Source organism: Aquarana catesbeiana, linkage group LG03, assembly GCF_042186555.1.
Source record: "Aquarana catesbeiana isolate 2022-GZ linkage group LG03, ASM4218655v1, whole genome shotgun sequence".
In the NCBI taxonomy this organism is placed as follows: Eukaryota; Metazoa; Chordata; class Amphibia; order Anura; family Ranidae; genus Aquarana; species Aquarana catesbeiana.
In genome coordinates this window covers 106,591,801-106,610,978 of record NC_133326.1, presented here as the reverse complement: position 1 = coordinate 106,610,978, position 19,178 = coordinate 106,591,801, and the positions used below count along the sequence as shown (strand labels likewise).

The 19,178-nt window shown below is 42.4% G+C and overlaps 1 protein-coding gene across 1 annotated transcript in view; it reads left to right on the top strand.

The window, feature by feature from the left end:
* Positions 1 to 11,335: 11,335 nt before the first annotated feature.
* Positions 11,336 to 19,178, top strand: part of SORD (sorbitol dehydrogenase) — a 114,322-nt gene continuing 106,479 nt past the window's right edge. The window contains exon 1 of the mRNA XM_073618903.1: positions 11,336 to 11,459. The gene's annotated coding sequence lies outside the window, so the exon portion shown is untranslated. The remainder of the gene's footprint in view (positions 11,460 to 19,178) is intronic.

The window sequence follows — 19,178 nt, the reverse complement described above, 5'->3', positions numbered from 1 at the left end:
GACCAGGTATCATGCACCGCCCCACTCCCTAGATGTACTAGGGGAATGGGGAGGTCCAAGGCAGCTATGCAGTACTCCTGGTGCCTGTACTGCGAGCTTGTGCGGGACAGGGGACACAGGCTTTACAGTGAGTCGGTGTCAGAAACCATGAAATCAGACCTAGACAGAAGTACAGATAAATCACACTTGTTTAATAATAAAAGTAAAAAGAACAAACGTAGTCAAAACATAGCCAAAGTTCAGGAACCGGAACGGATAGTTAGCCAAGCCAGAAATCATGGATCAATGTAGTGGAACAGCAAGCAGGATCTAGAGCCAGAAGGGATGTCAGCAAAGCAAGTCTTTAAACAGGAACGCAGGAGATAGGCTCTGTGATGTTGACCAAGGCGAAGGCAGAGATCCTTTGGGCTGGACGGCTTAAGTAGGCAGGACTGACGAGCAGGATATCATCAACAGCTGAGTAACTGTGGAAAGATAGGAGCTGGCAATTAGCTGACAGGTGAGCGGCCAGCTCTGAGAAGGAAGGGCTGAGCCCAGCCCTGACAGTCGGGAGAGGGAGATTCCCAGGCTACACACTATGCCACCTGTCATGTACGGCATTGCGTGTGGCCATGCTCACAGCTCAGCAGAACACAGTAGAAGCGGGGTGCCTAGCATAGGGGGGACAGCTGGCAAGTAGGGAATCCCCAGCAAGTGGCTGGGGATTCAGATTTTACTGCCCCCTCCATGCTGGCGAAGTAACCCGCCTTATGCTGGCACTGGCCCTGCTAGTCCGCCCTGACTGATGTGCGCTCTACAGGTGCGCTCCATAGGTAGGGCTGGCCCTGCATCCCCGGTAAACTACAAGTGCCTAAAAACATAGATGAAAAAATCTGAATAAGCACTAACTGAAATGAAAGTGAACCACTAGTGCCACTAAATAGATAAAAATACACTGTTGCAAGCACTGAAGGTAAACCAAAACCCTAGAGTAAAGTAAAAATAGATAGTGCTGCGCTGTATGCTCTAAACATAAAAAATAGGGTGAACTGAAAATATACACAATAAAGTGACAATGTGTTGCATTTGAAACAGCGATAACTAGGCTGGTAACAGATAAAGTGACTATGTGCATATGTGCAAGTGATAAATACACTAAGATACCACGTGCTAAAGAGCAAATGCTCAAATAGGAAACAAACGTCCTTACCTTCTTAGTGAATAATAAATGACATAAAATGACGTGAAATGTCTATACAAGGTTCTTTTCTTCTTTATAATAAACAACAATAAAAAAACTGCAAAATCTGTGAAATGTCTTCTTCTGTATCAAGAATCTATATAAAGTGCAGAAAAGTGACTTCTTATCCTCAGTGCAAAACGTGGTGTATAGATGTCCCCTTACCATACTGCTGTAAGGTAACAACATATAAGTATGTCTTTGCGGGAAACGGGTATGTTCCCTATGGGTCCGGACCTCCATCGACCTCTGAACCTGGCGTTTTTTAATGTAATGGTGTGTGTCTATCTTTAAAGCCAACAACATGCTGCCAGACGTGGCCAGTTCAGCGTAACCTCATGGGTGGGTGTCTGAGACTGTGGAAGGAAGAACAGGAGGGGATGCTCGATAGTGTAGTACGTTTTCAAAATAATTTATTAAAAAAGAACAGCTAGTGTTCTAGTGTAGAGTACTCACATTCTTATGCATTCAAAAATCAAAACAAACACGAGCAGCGAGCTCGCCGACGTCACTTCTGGTGCCTGTACGTCCCGACACGTGTTTGTCACCGTCACGTGACTTCATCAGGGGTTGGTAAAGCATATAGACTGAGTTCAGGGAAGAAAAAAGATCAAAATTACCTGGTTCACTGTGGAAAAGGATGTCCAAACAAAAGAACCCCTACTGGGGTAAAGCTTTCTTCCAGCCTGATGGAAAGGGAATGAATTCCATCTCCATCAGGGCTCATTTAGTTATCCATCCTGTGAACACCCCGTCGAAAGTGGCATCTAAGGCAAGACAAGCTACCTTCCCATGCCTTCTAACCTGGAGCGCACCCATATTGCCACATGACGGGATGGGCTGCCTGTCTGTGTTCCTGTTGTAGATTGGAGATATACTGTCACTTCCAATCAAGGGTGAAACTGTCAGCCAAAGAATAATTAAGAGGAAATGCTTCTAATAGAGATTCTAATCTTTCCCCGGTCTATGCATTAACAGTTTTATAATGCTATTGAATTTGCATGAGTACTATCACTGAACTGGCTATTTTCTAAACTACAACAGATTTTTTAAAGGGGGAGGGTGGGCCATTGAGACCAATGATGTGTCCCATCAGCATTGTAACCTTTACTACATTCTATCTTAATTATATGACAGAATTCAGTAATCTAGAGGAAATCTGATAGTAAGAGAAGGATGACTTCAGCTAGAATGGCTCAATATGGGCTTTCATACTAGATTATTGTAATAGCAAGGTCTTGTTGGTATGCTATAGAGCTTTCTCATGGAATCTCCTTATTCTTTAGGTGGGACATCCTTCTTTTTAAGTGTTTAGACTGACCATACAAAGTGGAGTTTTTTGCCCTGTAAACCGCTACTGTAGCCATGTGCTTAGGCATGATGGAAGAATTAGACTGAATATTGATTTAGCAGATAAAATATCCACCTTAGTTATATTAGCAAAAGGTATTTTTCTCTACTATTAACACCCAGATGAATTATGACAAACATCACAAATAGTCTCTTGCAAAATAACTAATCTGTTTGAACTGTTTTATTGTTCAAAAGCACAGACGTGTCAAAGTCTAACACAATGGTTACCCAACCAGTTGCTCTTTTACCTACTTTTGATATGGATTCCACCAACCCTTCTAAGCACACATGTACAGTACATCTCGTAATTATTTGTTATATTTGAACACATTGGATTTGCCATCACCCTATGTGGATGGTCACATTTTTAGAGGATTTTGTATGCAGATGCTGTATTTAATCTAAACTAAACCTGTAAATTTAATAAAGTTGTCAAGGTTGAAATGCAGGTGTTGGCATGTACTGTCACATATTTTCCCAAGTGTCCTGGGAGTTTGAACCCTGTGGCTCTTTAATACTTAAAATAAAATTTAGCATGTAAAGTTGAGAGCTTGCCTTCTCTGTTTTAGGTAGTTTCAGTGATTGATAGAAGATTCTGGTAGTTGGGACTTGACTTTCCATGTAGAAGTTGATATTTTTATATTAGATTACCCCTCATCACATGATTGTCCTGTCAGAACATTTGGGGTTAAAATAATTTATATTCGTAAATATATAGGCCTTTATATTGTATATATTTTTTTAATGGACATGAGAGGAGCCATTTTGGCTCTAAAGTTGAATCAAAGTTCATAGCCCATTAATAGGCATTATTGCAAAAGTGGTTTTCTGTCTTACAGGGAGGCTATGTAAGATCTGTCTCTACCATTATCCCAGGTTATATATCTCTTGTCCTTGACACTTATAGATAAGTGGAGTTGGTACAAGCTTACACAACCTGCAAAACTAAAGTATTTTCAGAATAAACCATGTAACAAAAAGGGCTTATCCACAAATGATATATTTTAAATAATGTTTCTTTTATACATCTTTACAATGTATCTTTATTAGGTAACATTATATAAACCTGTTTACTACATATATATTATTATAAGGTTGCAAATATGATATCTTATTTAGGAAACCATTCATGAACAACTGTTAGGCTTATCGTTAGAAATGACTTCACTTTCATGGCATGTACAACCCCAGTTAATTGTGTGGGGTATATTTTCTCATACACATATATATTAAGAAGCGCCAGGACGGCTGGGGATATTGACACTTGATTGTCAACCATTAGACAATTAATGGTGTTTTACTAAGCCAAGGTCAGAAGGTTATGTCAATCACATTAAAATTAATTTCTGATCCATTCTGGTAATTATTCAATATGGCGTTGGTCTTGGTTGTCAAGGTAACATATAAACTATATCGTCATTTGACATCATCAATTACATAGTAATGAGACCCACATCCACTTTTGGGGTGAGATAAAAAGGAGAGACAGATAGCAGAAAAGGGAGCTATGGGAAGATCTGGAGGAGCTCTGAGGATGGCTGGACGGGTCTATCTCTAAAGTTCAAAGAAGTCTCTTTTGGGACTTTGCTTCTCAAACTGACATAATTCTTAAAGACCTGGTAAAGTATTAATCTTCCCAAAGTATACCTTTTTAGGTAATTGAAGTTTGGTTGAGCATATTCTTGACTAATCCAATCCATTGTTAGTTCTGCTTTGGAGTGAAGTGAATTCTAACTGCAGTATGGATTTGTTTTGCTTCTAAACCAAGGGAGATACATATATATTGTTATATCTCACAATACTGACTTCAAAGTTTTAGAATTGGATTGGTTATAGTTTTTGTTAAACCATTGATTCATTCTAAATCTAAAATATAAGCTTTGATCAAATTATCAAGCTGTGCATAATATAACAAATTTTGTTTGTGCATTTAAGAGTGTAATAAGAAGTTGGTTTTGAGAAGAGATCACATCATAGTATTAAGGGAAACAATATTTGTTTACACAAGTCCGTGAAGTCACGGAAGACTATTCATAAGTTACCAGGTTTAAAATGTACAAGTATCATTTAAGTATTGAAATGTGGTATTTTGTTATAAGAAATTGGATAAGAGAACTGTGAATATTATCTGAACCATCATTTATTTTTGATATGTAGAAGTATATCCATTTATTTGTTTTATCACGAAATATACCTGATATTATTTTGCACTGTATTTTTAGTTAATAAATATATCTTTTTAAGCAACATCATTTGCATCACTTGCCTTCAAAATAGCACGGATAAACGAACTTGAATTTCTTGTTGGAAAAACAACAAAAAAGTGTGGCGCTGAACAATGTCATATAAAACTGTAAACAAGTCAATAGACAGTAAGGAGGATCAATTGTATCTGCTTTTAAGCATATAGTCCTCATATGAAATTCAAAGATACATAGTCTATATGGCAATATGTTAAGACAAAATATTGAAGACTTATATAGACATCTTGACTGAAAATCCGCTCACTACCACCAAGAGTTGAGGAGGCTTACCAGATGAGGTGGACCCAATGGGGCATACGCCGGATTGGATCGGACAAGGCTTAGGTGGTGAGTGGCTGTATATACTCCAAGAAGGATGCGGTCTCACGAGTTTGTTGTATTCATCCAGATAATACCAGGAACTTGAGAGATGTGGGAGGTCATGTAGATCTTAAGGAAGTGGTGGGGTGTTCCATAAGCAAACCCCTGGTTTCACAGTGACATCATCTGTGCAATTGCTGGTTGCAATGAGAGAGTCTGTTAGAGAATGTCTCTGTCTTCGCTTTCATTTAAACCATTATCTGAAAAGATACAGGGCTTTCTGGGTGGCATATGTATTGTTTCTCAACCAGAAATCCTGTGACCCCCTTGCTCAGGGAGCGCAGAATTATTCTATATCTAGTTCTTGAATTTCTTGTTGGTATTGGTAGAAAATTGTAAATCTCCCAAATCAAAGATTTGCATATTTTCATGATTACAATACTATTTTATTATTTCAGTATAAACATTCTGACAGTACCAAAGCTTATCAAAAAAAGGTATATACACAAATCACTTTTTATAAATGGTATGTAGCATAGGTAGAAGGAGGGTGCAGGCACTTTTTTGAGCAGACGTATATTAGTCTTTACTTCCACTCTAAAGCGTGTTAAAGTTTAAAGTAGTCTTCTCAAGCTTTTTAACACAGATGAAATCTAGAAAGATATTTTTAGGTCTTAGGTGACTCCTGCTAATTACTAATCTACAACTTATTGTACATACACATAAACAATAAACTGAAATTTAAAAATGAATAAAAGAATAAGGAATGTGGCAAATTTAGCGTATTTCACAAGCACGCTATATACCAAAATTATTTTCAGTACTAACAGTGAAATAAGAAAAAAACTGTAATTTAGCCAGAAAATACATTTTGAAAATTGTATTATTTTCCTGGTTGTCAGTGTAAAAATGCCCCCTTACATTAACGTTAGTGAAAAAGAATCCCTTTCTTTGATGGTCAGTGAAGCATCCTCTTACATTGGTGGCCAATGTGGAAGAACCCCTGTAAACTGGTGGTCAGTGGGAGACAGACCAGCTTACATTGAAGGCCATTGGAAGAAGGGCCCCTTATACTATAAAGGTCAGTGAGAGAAGAGCCCCCTCACACTGATGATTAGTGAAAGCAGGCCCCATTACACTGGTGGTGAATGAGAGAGGGGTCCCATTACACTCTTGTTCAACGAGAGAAAGGGGCCCATTATACTAGTGGTCAATGAGAAGAATACTTCCCTTACAAGTAGACAGGTATAAGTCCCCTTAAGGGTTCCTCCTCCTATTGGTAGGGTAGTGATGCAGGGCTTCCTCACAAGGTGGGAGGAACTGGTTTTCTGGGTCGGTGGGCTGCTAATGCTCATTGTGCCCAATGCACAATGCTCCTGTTATGCTACTGAACTATGTTGACACCAATATTAAAGAACCAGTTGTGAGCCATGTTATGGAAACTTTGTCACCAGAATTTGAACTGTTTTATTCTGTCCTATGTTCTCAGAACCAAGTAAAGAAGTTTACGTGCAACAAAGGGCCTCCATGTGATGACCTAAAGAAGTAAACTTTTTAGTACAGCTAATGCCACGGGGAGAGAAGGGATGTGTGCTTTACTGGTGCAAGCCTGGTCTACTCTGGAGTGGGTGGTGATGAGAGAAGAGGAGTCCCTCGCTTGATGATGAGAGAGAACCCAGTCATAAGTCAAGTGGCCCGGACATGTCTCATGGGCCCCAAGTAAATGGTTGGGCTTCTTTAGCTTCTTTCTGGACCACATGTCTGGACCATGTATCAAGCTAGACCTATGGGTGTGAGTACTCTAGATGCGAAGGGGTTAAAGGTGAAGTGACAAGGAGGATGGCGAGAGGAGGTCTAGGACTGACATCCATGCATGTAACAGTGTGTGATTTCGGTGAACACCTGGTGATGCCCTGCAACCCTGCATGTATAGGTGACAGCTGAGAGTCGATGATTACTTTTGACAACAGCTTATAACGTTTTTGCTGGATGTAGATATATTTTTTTGGGCAGAGAGAAAATAAAAAGTGTCTTTATTGCCTCGCAATAACGTTTCTCTTGCACGCATGTGAGGTTCCTTGACCTTCTCAGTCTCAGTAATGTGCTGATTTTGATATTGTAAGAAACCAACCAGGTCACTTGGATTGCTGGAATTGACATTGCCTGTAGAGAATATTCAAAAAGCACAGATCCACAGCTTACTGATGTCAGTAACACTAATATTAAATAACTACAAGCAAGTCTTTGATAGACGTGAATCATTTTTTTTGAGTATAGAAATATATTGCAGATGGTGAAAGCAAAATTAATTTAAGAAACTAGTATGTGGATAATTTCTAAGTGATGAGCAACACTTTTGGAGAACCTGACCCTAAGGCTCTATTCACACTTGCACGACTCCAAAGGCAGTGCAAGTTTGGAGTTTAAAACATTCAGGTAGTTTTAAAAGTCAGACCAAAAGTATTGCATGAACTACTTTGAAGTTGCTACAACTTTAAGTCACACATACAGTATATGAATGGTTATCATTGGAAAACATGGGGAACGACTTGTCATGCAATTTTTACATCCAAAACCGTATGACAAGTGGCACAAGTGTGAATGGGGTGTAACTGAATGTCTAGCTCCAGCCAACCTTTTTTCATTTTGTTTTAGTTGGAAAAGGGTTAGAGCCAGATTCTTTATTGTCATCTTACTATTAATTAAGGGTGAATCTCTATAGCCCAGGGCCAGCCCTACCATGGGTCCCGGTGGGTCCATGGGTCCCAGGCGGCACTTTGGGAGGAGTGCCTGCGGCGACAGGGGCGGACTATAACTTTGCCCTGGAGAGTGCGGTGTAAGGATCACTAAACTGCTGCCTGTGTTGGCTGTGTTGAGGGGCAGGTACATCGGTATTAACAACACCTCCCTCCCTCTAGCGTGCAGTCTCATCCTCGCATATTGTCCTGCTGGGGAGCAGAGGGGAGTGTGCAGAGCCGGTACTAGTAGGAGGGGGACAGGAGGGTAATGTGGGAAGAGGGCGCAGTTTTCCAGGTACAATCCTGCTCAGCACAGAATATGCTGCATTGCCGAATGCAACCCAGTAGACAGAGAGCATCTTTATTCCTGCGTGTAGGCTAGATCATAGCACTACACCCGCACCCTACCTGCACAGTGCACTGTTCTAATCCCTCAGCAAGAGTAGAGTGGAACAGGCGAAGCACATGATGTTGGTAAAGCATCGACTATCAATGCTTTTTTGATTGATTGTAGATGCACACACCTTTCCTGCTCCTCTCCTTGCCTGTACAGCAGCTTCTCTCTCCCCTCTTCTGTCATTTCTCTCACTCCTACTTTCTCTTTCAGAGTGTCCCAATGTCCATGGAACATCATCAGCCCCACCCCCTAGACTCCTGTTTTTTTCCCCCCTCTCCCTGCTCTGGACGATCTCAGAGCCCATTCCATGTCTGTGTAATGATCCCTCTCCTCCTGTGCCCTTTCCCTCGGACCCCTTCCTCTCGGGCCCTACTAACAAACTGAGTGGTGCTCCCTCCTCTGTGTCTGTGTTGCTGAGGCTGGCACTAAAACCTCGTACACACAATCAAATTTTCGGATGAATGTTCGTCCATTTTTTTGTTGCATGCTAGTCTCGTGTTGAAAGTGAAGAGGTTGCTTACCATAGTAAAGCACATATTAAGCACAGCTATTAGAAAAGGCCTGCTCGGCTCAGTGTGAAAGACCCCTTTTCACGTTGAGGAGCCGCTAAAACAGCACTAAAGCACTGGTTGTTTTTGCGGCGCTTAGACCCCCTTTCACACTGGGGCAGCCCAAGCATTAGTGACAAAGTGCTGCTAGTTTTAGCAGAACTTTACCGCTGTTTAAGCAGCGCTTTGTGCCACTTTTAACCCTAAAGAAGGGGTTAAGAACTCCTGTGTTGTGTGCGCTCCCGAAGCACTTTTCAGGCACTTTGGAAGCGCTGCCCATTCATTTCAAAACGAGGCTGTTTTTGCTTCGCTTAGACTCTTTTCCCACTGGGGCTGCACGAGGGTTAGCGGTAAAGCGCAGCTCGTTTTAGTGTTGCTTTACCGCTGTTTAAGCAGTGCTTTTCACCCGCTAGCAGGGCGTTTTTAACCCCTGCTAGCGGCCGAAGAAGAGGTGTTGCGTGTCGCTTCCGAATTGCTTTTCAGGCGCTTTGGCCATTCATTCCAATGGGCAGGGCGTTTTGGGAGCGCTGTATACACCGCTCCTCCACCACCCCAAAGATGCAGCTTGCAGGACTTTTCCTAACGTCCTGCAAACGCACCGCCCCAGTGTGAAAAGTTGCACTGAAATGAATGGGAGACGGTTTTCCAGCACTTTACATGCGCTATTTCTAATGCTAAAGCGTCTGAAAACCCCTTTCACACTGAGGCGGTTTTCAGACGTTTTAGTGCTAGAACTAGCCTCTAAATAGCACCTGAAAACCGCCTCCCATTCATTTTATTGTGTCTTTTCACACGGGGTGGTGGGCTTGTGGGACGGCAGGAAAAGTCCTGCAAGCAGCATCTTTGGGGAGGTTTGAAAGCGCTCCGAAAACGCCCTGCCCTTTGAAATGAATGGGCAGCGCTTCTGAAGCACCTGAAAACCGCAAAGACCCATTTCTCACTGAAGCGCCACTAAATCAGCGCTAAAGCACTGGTCATTTTTGCTGTGCTTTAGCGGCGTTTCACTGGTGGGCAGTTTTTTTGGGGGGTAAAAAGCCCCAAAAAAGACCCGTTTTGTGGCACTTCCGAAGTGCTGCCCATTCATTGCAATGGACAGGATGTTTTGGGAGCGCTATTTACATCGCTCCCAAACCACCCCAAAGATGCTGCTTGCAGGACTTTTCAGAATGTCCCACAAGCGTACCGCCCCAGTGTGAAAAGACACACTGCAATAAATGGGAGGTGCTTTTCAGAGGCTATTTCTAGCAAAAAGTGCCTGGAATCCACCTCAGTATGAAAGGGGTCTTAGCCATACCTGCCAACATTTTGAGATGAGAATGAGGGACACCTACTAACAAACGTATGTAGGCATAGGACACACCCCCTTGTCACACCCCCTTAAAGGAGAATTAACCAAAAAATAAAGGTTAATTAAGTCCACAAGGGCTAATTTTTACCACTACTATTCCTTTATATTGGCTTTTAAAATGTAAAAATGCAGCAATTTAGAAATTGGATGAAAAGTTTAGAACTGGGAAACACTTTTTGAAAGATAAAAAGTGCATTTTATATACAACTATATAGATCAGACCAAAATGAGGAACAAATGAGGAACAGAGGGACATTGTTCCAAATCAGGGACTGTTGGGAGCTATGGTCTTAGCTAGGGTTGTCATCTTATCCCTTTAAACCCGAACACATATGAATTACACAGGTTCTGAGGCTAATTTAATGCAGATAAGGCACCAAGTGAGTTTAATTATCACCTTAATCAGCCGCAGAACATGTGTAATTCATATGTGTTCGGGTTAAAGGAGTTTTTTCAGCGTCCCGCCAGCGCTCTGCCCCCAGTGTGATAGTATTCATTGATTTTAATGGAAATAGGTTTTCATGAGCTTTTCAGGCGTTTTTTAGCACAAAAAGCATACCTCCCAACATTTTGAGATGGGATTGAGGGACACGTACTAGCAAACGTATGTAGGCATAGGACACACCCCCTGCCACACCCTCTTAAAGGAGAAATAACCCCCCAAAAAGTTTAATTAAATCCACAAGGTCTTTTTTTTACCACTACTATTCCTTTATACAGTATTGGCTTTTAAAATGTACAAATGCAGCAATTTAGAAATCAGATGAAAAGGTTTAGCACTGGGAAACACGTTTCGAAAGATAAAAAGTGCATTTTACATACATCTATATAGATCAGACCAAAATGAGAGACAAATGAGGAGGAAAGAGGGACAGAGAGACATTGTTCCAAAACAGGGACAGTCCCTAGAAATCAGGGACAGTTGGAAGCTATGCAAAAAGCACCTGAAAGCACCTCGGTGTGAAAGGGGTCTTAGGGTGTTTATTGAAATGCCTCCGCTGTGCTCAACATTTTGAATATGAAGCTGGGGAAATATAATTCTATCAGTAAAATTTTTGTTGTTATTCTGTAAGTCGCACTTTCACTATGTTGTGTGTTTCTAGCTGACAACAGAGGGCAGTAGAAGTAGCAGGAGGTGCTGCACTGTACACTATATCAAACAACCTGAAAGCATAACGACTCAATAAAGTTTGTTAACTTGGAAGAAAAAAAAAAAAAAAAACACCAGGGAAGGCAGCCAGAGCGTTGTGCAGACTGGTAACCAGGAAGTGGAAGGAGTCTCTGTGTGAGGAGTAAGTGGACGTGTCGTGGAGTGCATGGTGTGCGGACTGCACGTACAGAGTTCTGTGGAAGGCACATAGAAGTGTCTGAACAATCAGGATGAGTGTGTGTCAGAAATGTATCAGCACCTCTGTGTAGGCTGCCTGCAGATAATGCGAATATTAGTCATTTACAATGGAAGGAGGCTTAGTTTTTGTTTTTTTTTAAATAATGCAATACATTGATAATATTATTGATGGTTGCTAGTAGCAATCCTGAGGCAAATTCCTTTATAAAGTAGTAAGTTCCATTGTCCGGCCTCCTTGGCTCTCTTCACACCTGTGCAGGAGTGGCGGTGTCTGCGGGCTTATGGGTGTTTGTGTAAGATTTCACACAGCATGTAGGGCAGCCTATTTATTTCTTTAACCACTTCAATACCGGGCACTTTTTACCCCCTTCCTGCCCAGACCAGCTTTCAGCGCTGTCACATTTTGAATGACAATTGCGCAGTCATGCAACACTATCCAAATTACATTTTTATCATTTTTTTTTAAAACAGACAGAGCTTTCTTTTGGTGGTATTTAACCACTTCCCGACCGTGTATAGTCATATGACGGCGGCGGGAACCCTTTGTCCCTCCGGGCTGCCGTCATATGATGTCTTTTCTTCCCGAGCCTCTAGGGGGCGCGCCCGCCACGTCTATAGGCACCCGATGCGCGTGCCCGGCGGCCGCAATGTCCGCCAGGCCCCCGCGATTGAACACAGCAGGACCGTGGATCTGTGTGTGTAAACACACAGATCCACGTCCTGTCAGAGGGGAGGAGACCGATGGAGTGTTCCCAGTACAGAGGAACTCCGATCGGTCTCCTCCCCTTGCGAGTCCCCTCCCCCTACAGTTAGAATCACTTCCTAGGAAACATAATTAACCCCTCGATCACCCCCTAGTGTTAATCCCTTCCCTGCCAGTCACATTTACACAGTAATCTGCATTTTTTTATAGCACTGATCGCTGTATAAATGTGAATGGTCCCAAAATAGTGTCAAGTGTCCGAAGTGTCTGCTGCAATATTGCAGTCACGATAAAAATTGCAGATTGCCGCCATTACTAGTAAAAAAAAAAAAATAAATAACAATAAAAATGCCATAAATTTATCCCCTATTTTGTAGACGCTATAACTTTTGCGCAAACCAATCAGTATACGCTTATTGCAATTTTTTTTTACCAAAAATATGTAGAAGAATACATATTGGCCTAAACTGCGGAAAAAATGTTTTTGTTTTCTTTTAATGGGAAATTTATTATAGTAAAAAGTAAAAGATATTGTGTTTTTTTTTTTTCAAAATTGTCGCTTTTTTTTGTTTATAGCGCAAAAAATAAAAAACGCAGAGGTGATCAAATACCACCAAAAGAAAGCTCTATTTGTGGGGGAAAAACTGCGCAATTGTCATTCAAAGTGTATCAGCGCTTAATTACCACTGGGGTTTTTTTTTTTTTTTTGCTAAACAAATCAAAAAAAGACCTAACATTTTGAAAAAAAAGTTTTTGTTATTAACCACTTGCTTACTGGGCACCTATACCCCCTTCCTGCCCAGGCCAATTTCAGCTTTCAGCGCTGTCACACTTTGACAATTGTGCTACACTGTACCCATATGAGATTTTTATAAATTTTTTTTTCATACAAATAGGGTTTTTATTTTTTGCTAAACAAACAAAAAAAATACAGAAAATTAAAAAAAAAAAAAAAAAAAATGTTTTCGTAGTTTGTTATAAGGCCTGGTTCCCATCTATGCATTTTTTAGTGCGTTTTCAGTTCTGCAGAAACACACTACAGTCCATTTAGCATGGTTTCCTATGGATGTAGTTCACATCTGTGCACTTTATGGAAAGGGCCAGAGACTTTTTTCTGTTTTTTGGTTCCATAGACTTCAATGGATCAAAAGCCTGTATTGAAAAATGCAAACTGCACCTGCAATATGCAACCTGCATAGGTGTGAATCAGGCCTAAATCTTTGCAAACAGGTCATTTTTTTCCTTCATTGATGTGCGCTGATGAGGCTGCACTGATGGGCACTTATAGGTGGCACTGGTGGGCATTAATAGGTGGCACTGATAGGCAGCACTGATTTGCACTGGTATGGGGCACTGGGGGTCAAAGATGAGGAGGTGGTGGCTAAGGATGAGCTCCGGCGTGTTCGCACACTCCACATGCAGAGCCCGCCAGGAAGTCTGCACGGCGCTGTGCTAATCACAGGCAGTGAGACATTTCCCAATCTCTGCAGCCGCACATGGGGAAATTGTCTCACTGCCTGTGATTAGCACAGCGCCGTGGCGATTTCCTGGCGGGCTCTGCACATGGAGTGTGCGAACACGCCGGAGCCCATCCTTAGTGGTGGCTCTTTGTGTGAGGGACCGATGTCTCTCTAACAGAAGCCGGTGATCAGCTTTTTTTTTCTCTCCTCAGCGTGAGGAAAACAAAATAGCCGATTACCAGCTCTGTTTTATATCAAGTGATCAGCTGACATCTGATCACGTGATAAGGGGTCGGGATCGGCCCCTTACTCCAATCTGTGATCAGTTGAGTCTCGTGGAATCGCTGAACACAGAGCATGCCGCAGGGGGCGTGCAGGCAGCTCATGCATGGGAGGACGTACATGGACTCTCTCCTGGCAATTTAGGCCCGCGCTGTAGCCGTCTTTTGGGTATAGCGCAGGCATGAGGAGGTTAAAGTGGTTTCTAAAGACAGAAGGTTTTTTATCTTAATGCATTCTATGTATTAAGATACAAAACCTGTGTGCAGCAGCCCCCCCCCCCCAATACTTACCTGAACCCCATCTCAATCCAGCAATGCTGCATGAAGATACAGGCTTTCCCGAGACTCTTCCTCTTCAATGGCTGAGACAGCATTGGCTCCTGCTGCTGTCAAAGTCAGGGAGCCAATGAGGAGAGAATAGGGGCAGGCCGAGCCACGGCTCCATGTCTGAATGGACACACAGAACAGCGGCTCGGGTGCCCCCATAGCAGGCTTCTTGCTGTGGGGCACTGGGCAGGAGAGAGGGGCCAGGTGCGGCGATGAGGGACCCGAGAAGAGGAGGATTGTGGCTGCTTTGTGCAAAACCACTACACAGAGCAGGTAAGTATGACATGTTTATTATTTTTAAACAAAACAAGACTTTAATATCACTTTAAATTTTGCAAATAAGTAATTTTTCTTTTTCACTGATGTGCACTGATAAACACTGATAGGTTGTGTTGATGGGCACTGATGAGGCGGTACTGATGGGCACTGATAAGCTGCACTGATGATTAGTGCCCTGGTTATCAGTGTAAACTGTGTGCTGTCAGCTTTGCTGGTTATCGGCTTTCCTTTCGCAGACAGTGTGTGAGGAAAGGACTGCCATTAACTGGCAAGTCTATTTACATGTGATCAACTGTGATTGGCCCTTTACCACGATCTGTGATCAGCTGTGTCCATGGACCCCTCCCAGAACGAGAGTGCCACGCTGTAGCTGTCTTTCGGCTATAGTGCAGTAATGAGGTGGTTAAATATTGTACCACACTAAAACGCATTCCACTTTGTTACCATGCGTTTTGGTGTGCAAAAGTGCACACCTTAGCAAGGCACGTAGGGTGGTGTGAAGAATTAGTAACACCGCTGTATGCCTGCAAAAAGAATATGCTTCTTTTTGTGAGTTGTGGGAACTTGTGCTACTTTGTACTCATCCCCACAATGCATAGATATGAACCTAGCCCAAAGTGGACCTTCATCCATGTACACAACGTGCGCTCACCTGCCTCTTCCCCCTCCCTCTTACACAATTGCAAAATGTTTTCTTTAACCACTTGTTGCTCAGAGGATATGTGTGTGTGTGTGTGTGTGTGTGTATATATATATGTGTGTATGTATATGTATATGTATATATATATATATATATATATATATATATATACACATTACCCCCTTCATGACCAGGGCATTTTTTTTATTATTCAGCACTGTGCTACTTTAACTGGCAATTACACAGTCTTGCAACACAGTACGCAAATTACATTTTTATCATTTTTTCACACAAATAGAGCTTGATCACCTCCTATTTTTTTTAATTTTTTACTATATAAACTACATTTTTGAAAAAATCCAATATTTTCTACTTTGTTATAAAACATATCCAATAAAATGAGATAAATTTAGGCCAAATTGTATTCTGCAACATGTCTTTGGTAAAAAAAAAAATCCCAATAAGTGTAATTAATTGGTTTGTGTGAAAGTAATAGCGTTTACAAACTGTGCTATATAGACCCCTTTCACACTGGGGCGGTTTGCAGGCGTTATTGCGCTAAAAATACCGCCTGCAAACCGCCCCTAAACAGCCTCCGCTGTTTGTTCAGTGTGAAAGCCCGAGGGCTTTCACACTGAAGCGGTGCGCAGGCAGGACGGTGAAAAAAGTCCTGCAAACCGCTTTTTTGGAGCGGTGAAGGAGCGGTGTATTCACCGCTCCTTCACCGCTCCTGCTCATTGAAATCAATGGGACAGCGCGGCTATACCGCGGCTATAGCCGCGCTGTACGAGGGATTTTAACCCTTTTTCGGCCGCTAGCGGTGCGGTTTTAACCCCCGCTGGCGGCCGAAAAAGGGTTAAAATCCCTCGTACAGCGCGGCTGCAAGAACGACGGTACAGCAGCGCTAAAAATAGCGCTGTTGTACCGCCGACGCCCCCACCGCCCCAGTGTGAAAGGGGCCATACAGTATATTTAAAAATTGATCATTTCTGATGTACTGACAGCTGATCACATTTCTTGAGGCCCTAAAATGCCAGGACAGTACAAATACCCCCCAAATGACCCTTTTTGGAAAGTAGACAGTCCAAGGTATTTAGTGGAAGGCATGGTGAGTTTTTTGCAGTCATTTTTTGTCATAATTTTTTTGAAAATAAAGAAATTGAATAAAATTATTTTTTTTTTTCAAAAAGTTTTTTTTCAAATACTGTCACCAATGCAATGCAGCCTCATCATATGACTGGTGTGGCGGTGATCAGGGACACTGACTGGTGACAGTATATTAAAAAATAAATAAATAACACTTTTTTATTCAACTTTTTAACCACTTCCTGCCAGCCGTACGTCATATGACCTCCAGGCATAATTCAGATATCATTCTTTTCCACCGGCGATTCCCTGCACCGTAAAAACAATAATATCGGCTGTTCAGCCGATTGATTGATTGTTTTTACAGGCGGGGGAAGCCATTCGGTGCGATTGGCGAGCCTGAGAAGGAATCCGCTGATGGCGGAAGTTTACCATAGAGAATACCGCTGGCCAGATGGTCCCCCGCAGTCTCTATGTCCTTCGGAGCCTGGGCGTGACGTTATGACGTCATTCCAGCCCTGGTAGTTGTAAACACTGCTGTTTATTTGGCTGGAAAGGCCAGAGGAGAGATGTGGTGTCTTATAGACCCCTTTCACACTGAGGCAGTTTTCAGGCGTTTTAGCACCTGTAAAGCACCTGAAAACTGCCTCTCATGCCTCCCCAGTGTGAAAGCCCAAGTGCTTTCACATTGGGGCAGTGCGCTTGCGGGACAGGAAAAAAAGTCCTGCAAGCAGCATCTTTGGGCCCCTGCCCATTGGAATGAATGGGCAGCCCTTCCAAAGCGCCTCGGAAGTGCCGCAACACAGGTGCTTTTAAACCCTTCTTCGGCCGCTAGTGGAGGTTAAAAGCACCCCGCTAGCGGCCGAAAAGCGCCGCTAAAACTAGTGGCGCTTTCCTGCTAACTGACCTGCTGCCCCGGTGTGAAAGCAGCCTAAAGAGCACCTTTGGTGCCCTATTCCTATTACAAGGGATGTTTACAAGTGATTAAAACATTTTTTATTAAAGGGAAAGTCTAAAAAAAAAAAAAAAAAAGCACTCCGTTCCCGCATGCTCGCATGCAGAAGCGAACGCAATCGCATACGTACGTCGCTCCCACATATGTAAATGGCATTCAAACCACACATGTGAGGTATCGCCATGAACATTAGAGTGAGAGCAACAATTCTCGCCCAAGACCTCCTCCGTTATTCTAAACAAGTAACATATGAAAATGTTTAAAGCATCACCTATGGAGATTTTTAAGTACCAAAGTTTGATGCCATTCCATGACTGTATGCAATTTTAAAGCATGACATGTTAGGTATCAGTTTATTTGGTGTAACATCATCTTTCACATTATACAAAAGAATTGGACTAACTTTTTAGTGGTGTTTTTTTTTTTCTGTTCAAAATTTTTTTATTGGCAGCAATCAACGAGCAATAACAAATATTCAGTTGCAGGTAATAAAAGGTAATTATGGGTTACAAAGGTGTATTAGTAACAAAATACAGAGAAAAATGGGATTGTTTCAGGATCTAGAGTTTTATATAAGGTTACACAATCAACTTTGCATAGATTAATTCCGGGTAGAACTAGTCATTTAAAGGCGAGAATCTATTGTAGTAGTAAATAAAAGATAAGGGTATTACTCCATGGGATGAGAGTGAGGCAACAGATAGATGTGATACACCTATTGACTGCGTCACCAACGGTAAAGATAGGGTAAGAGGATAGAAAGAGAAAGGGGGGGGGGACAGATTAGTTGAGGAAGGAAGAGGGGGGAGGTAAAAGCTGTCGGAAGGGGGGGTCGGGGGTGTCCCATGGGCCTCCGTCGTGTTTAGATAAAAACCTTGGGGGATGGGGAGAGTTAAGGTTCAAGGAGGTGTTAATCAAAATCTGGGGGCAAGAAGTGTTCAATCAATGGCCGCCATATTTTAAAATGTTGGGGGATTCTGTCCAAGATTGTGGCTGCGATTTTGTTGTGTATCATGGCTTGGGTGATTCTATTCTTGGTTTCAATTGATTCAGTGTTGCGGTTTTCTCTTCTTCTTAGCTATTGTCTGTTTGGCCGCTGTAGTAAGATGGAGGAAGAGGGGGAGCTGGGCTCTGGTACAGTCAGTTGTGACGTGATTCAGCAATGCAAGAGCTGGGTTGGGGTCTAAAGGGACTCGGAGCAATGTAGAGGCCATATGAAGGACAGAGGTCTAAAAATGCTGTACAACCAGGCACGACCATCATGTGCCTCTTTCTCCGCAACCACGGAAGCATACTGGAGGGTAGCCTGGTAAGAATTTGTTAATCCTTGCAGGGACCAGATACCACCTCATAAGGACTTTATAATTTGCCTCAAGTACTATAACATTTTGGGAAGAGGTCTTTGTGTTGGTCCATACATTTGTCCAGTCTTCTGTGTCTAAGTCTATTGCTAGGTCCTGGGACCACTGCATAGCATATGGTGGAAGCCTAGCTGGAGGGGATGTGAATTGGCTATATAGGTGGGAAATAATGCCCGGGGCGTGCGGATCTGAGTCACAAATCCCTTCATATAAAGATAGGCTAGTGACGTGTGTGAGCCTATGATTGTCTGGGTAAAATGGGTGATCTGAAGGTATCGAAAGCACTCTTTGGAAGGGAGTTGTGTTTGTGCTTGCAGGGCTGGGAAAGTTTGCAAGTAGTTACTAGTAACGAGGTCGCGTATGCGTCGTAGTCCAGATTGGGTCCAGGCTTGGAAGGAAGTTGGATCGGGGAAGGCGGGGTAGAAATTTGGGTGGTTGAAAAAGGAGAGTAATGGAGAGTGTGGGGACATTATTTTGAATAGTTCATGTAATTCATCCCAAAGTCTAAGAGATTGGGCTTTGTGGAACCCCATATATACTTAAATACTCGTGTTTGTATGACCCGGTGAAA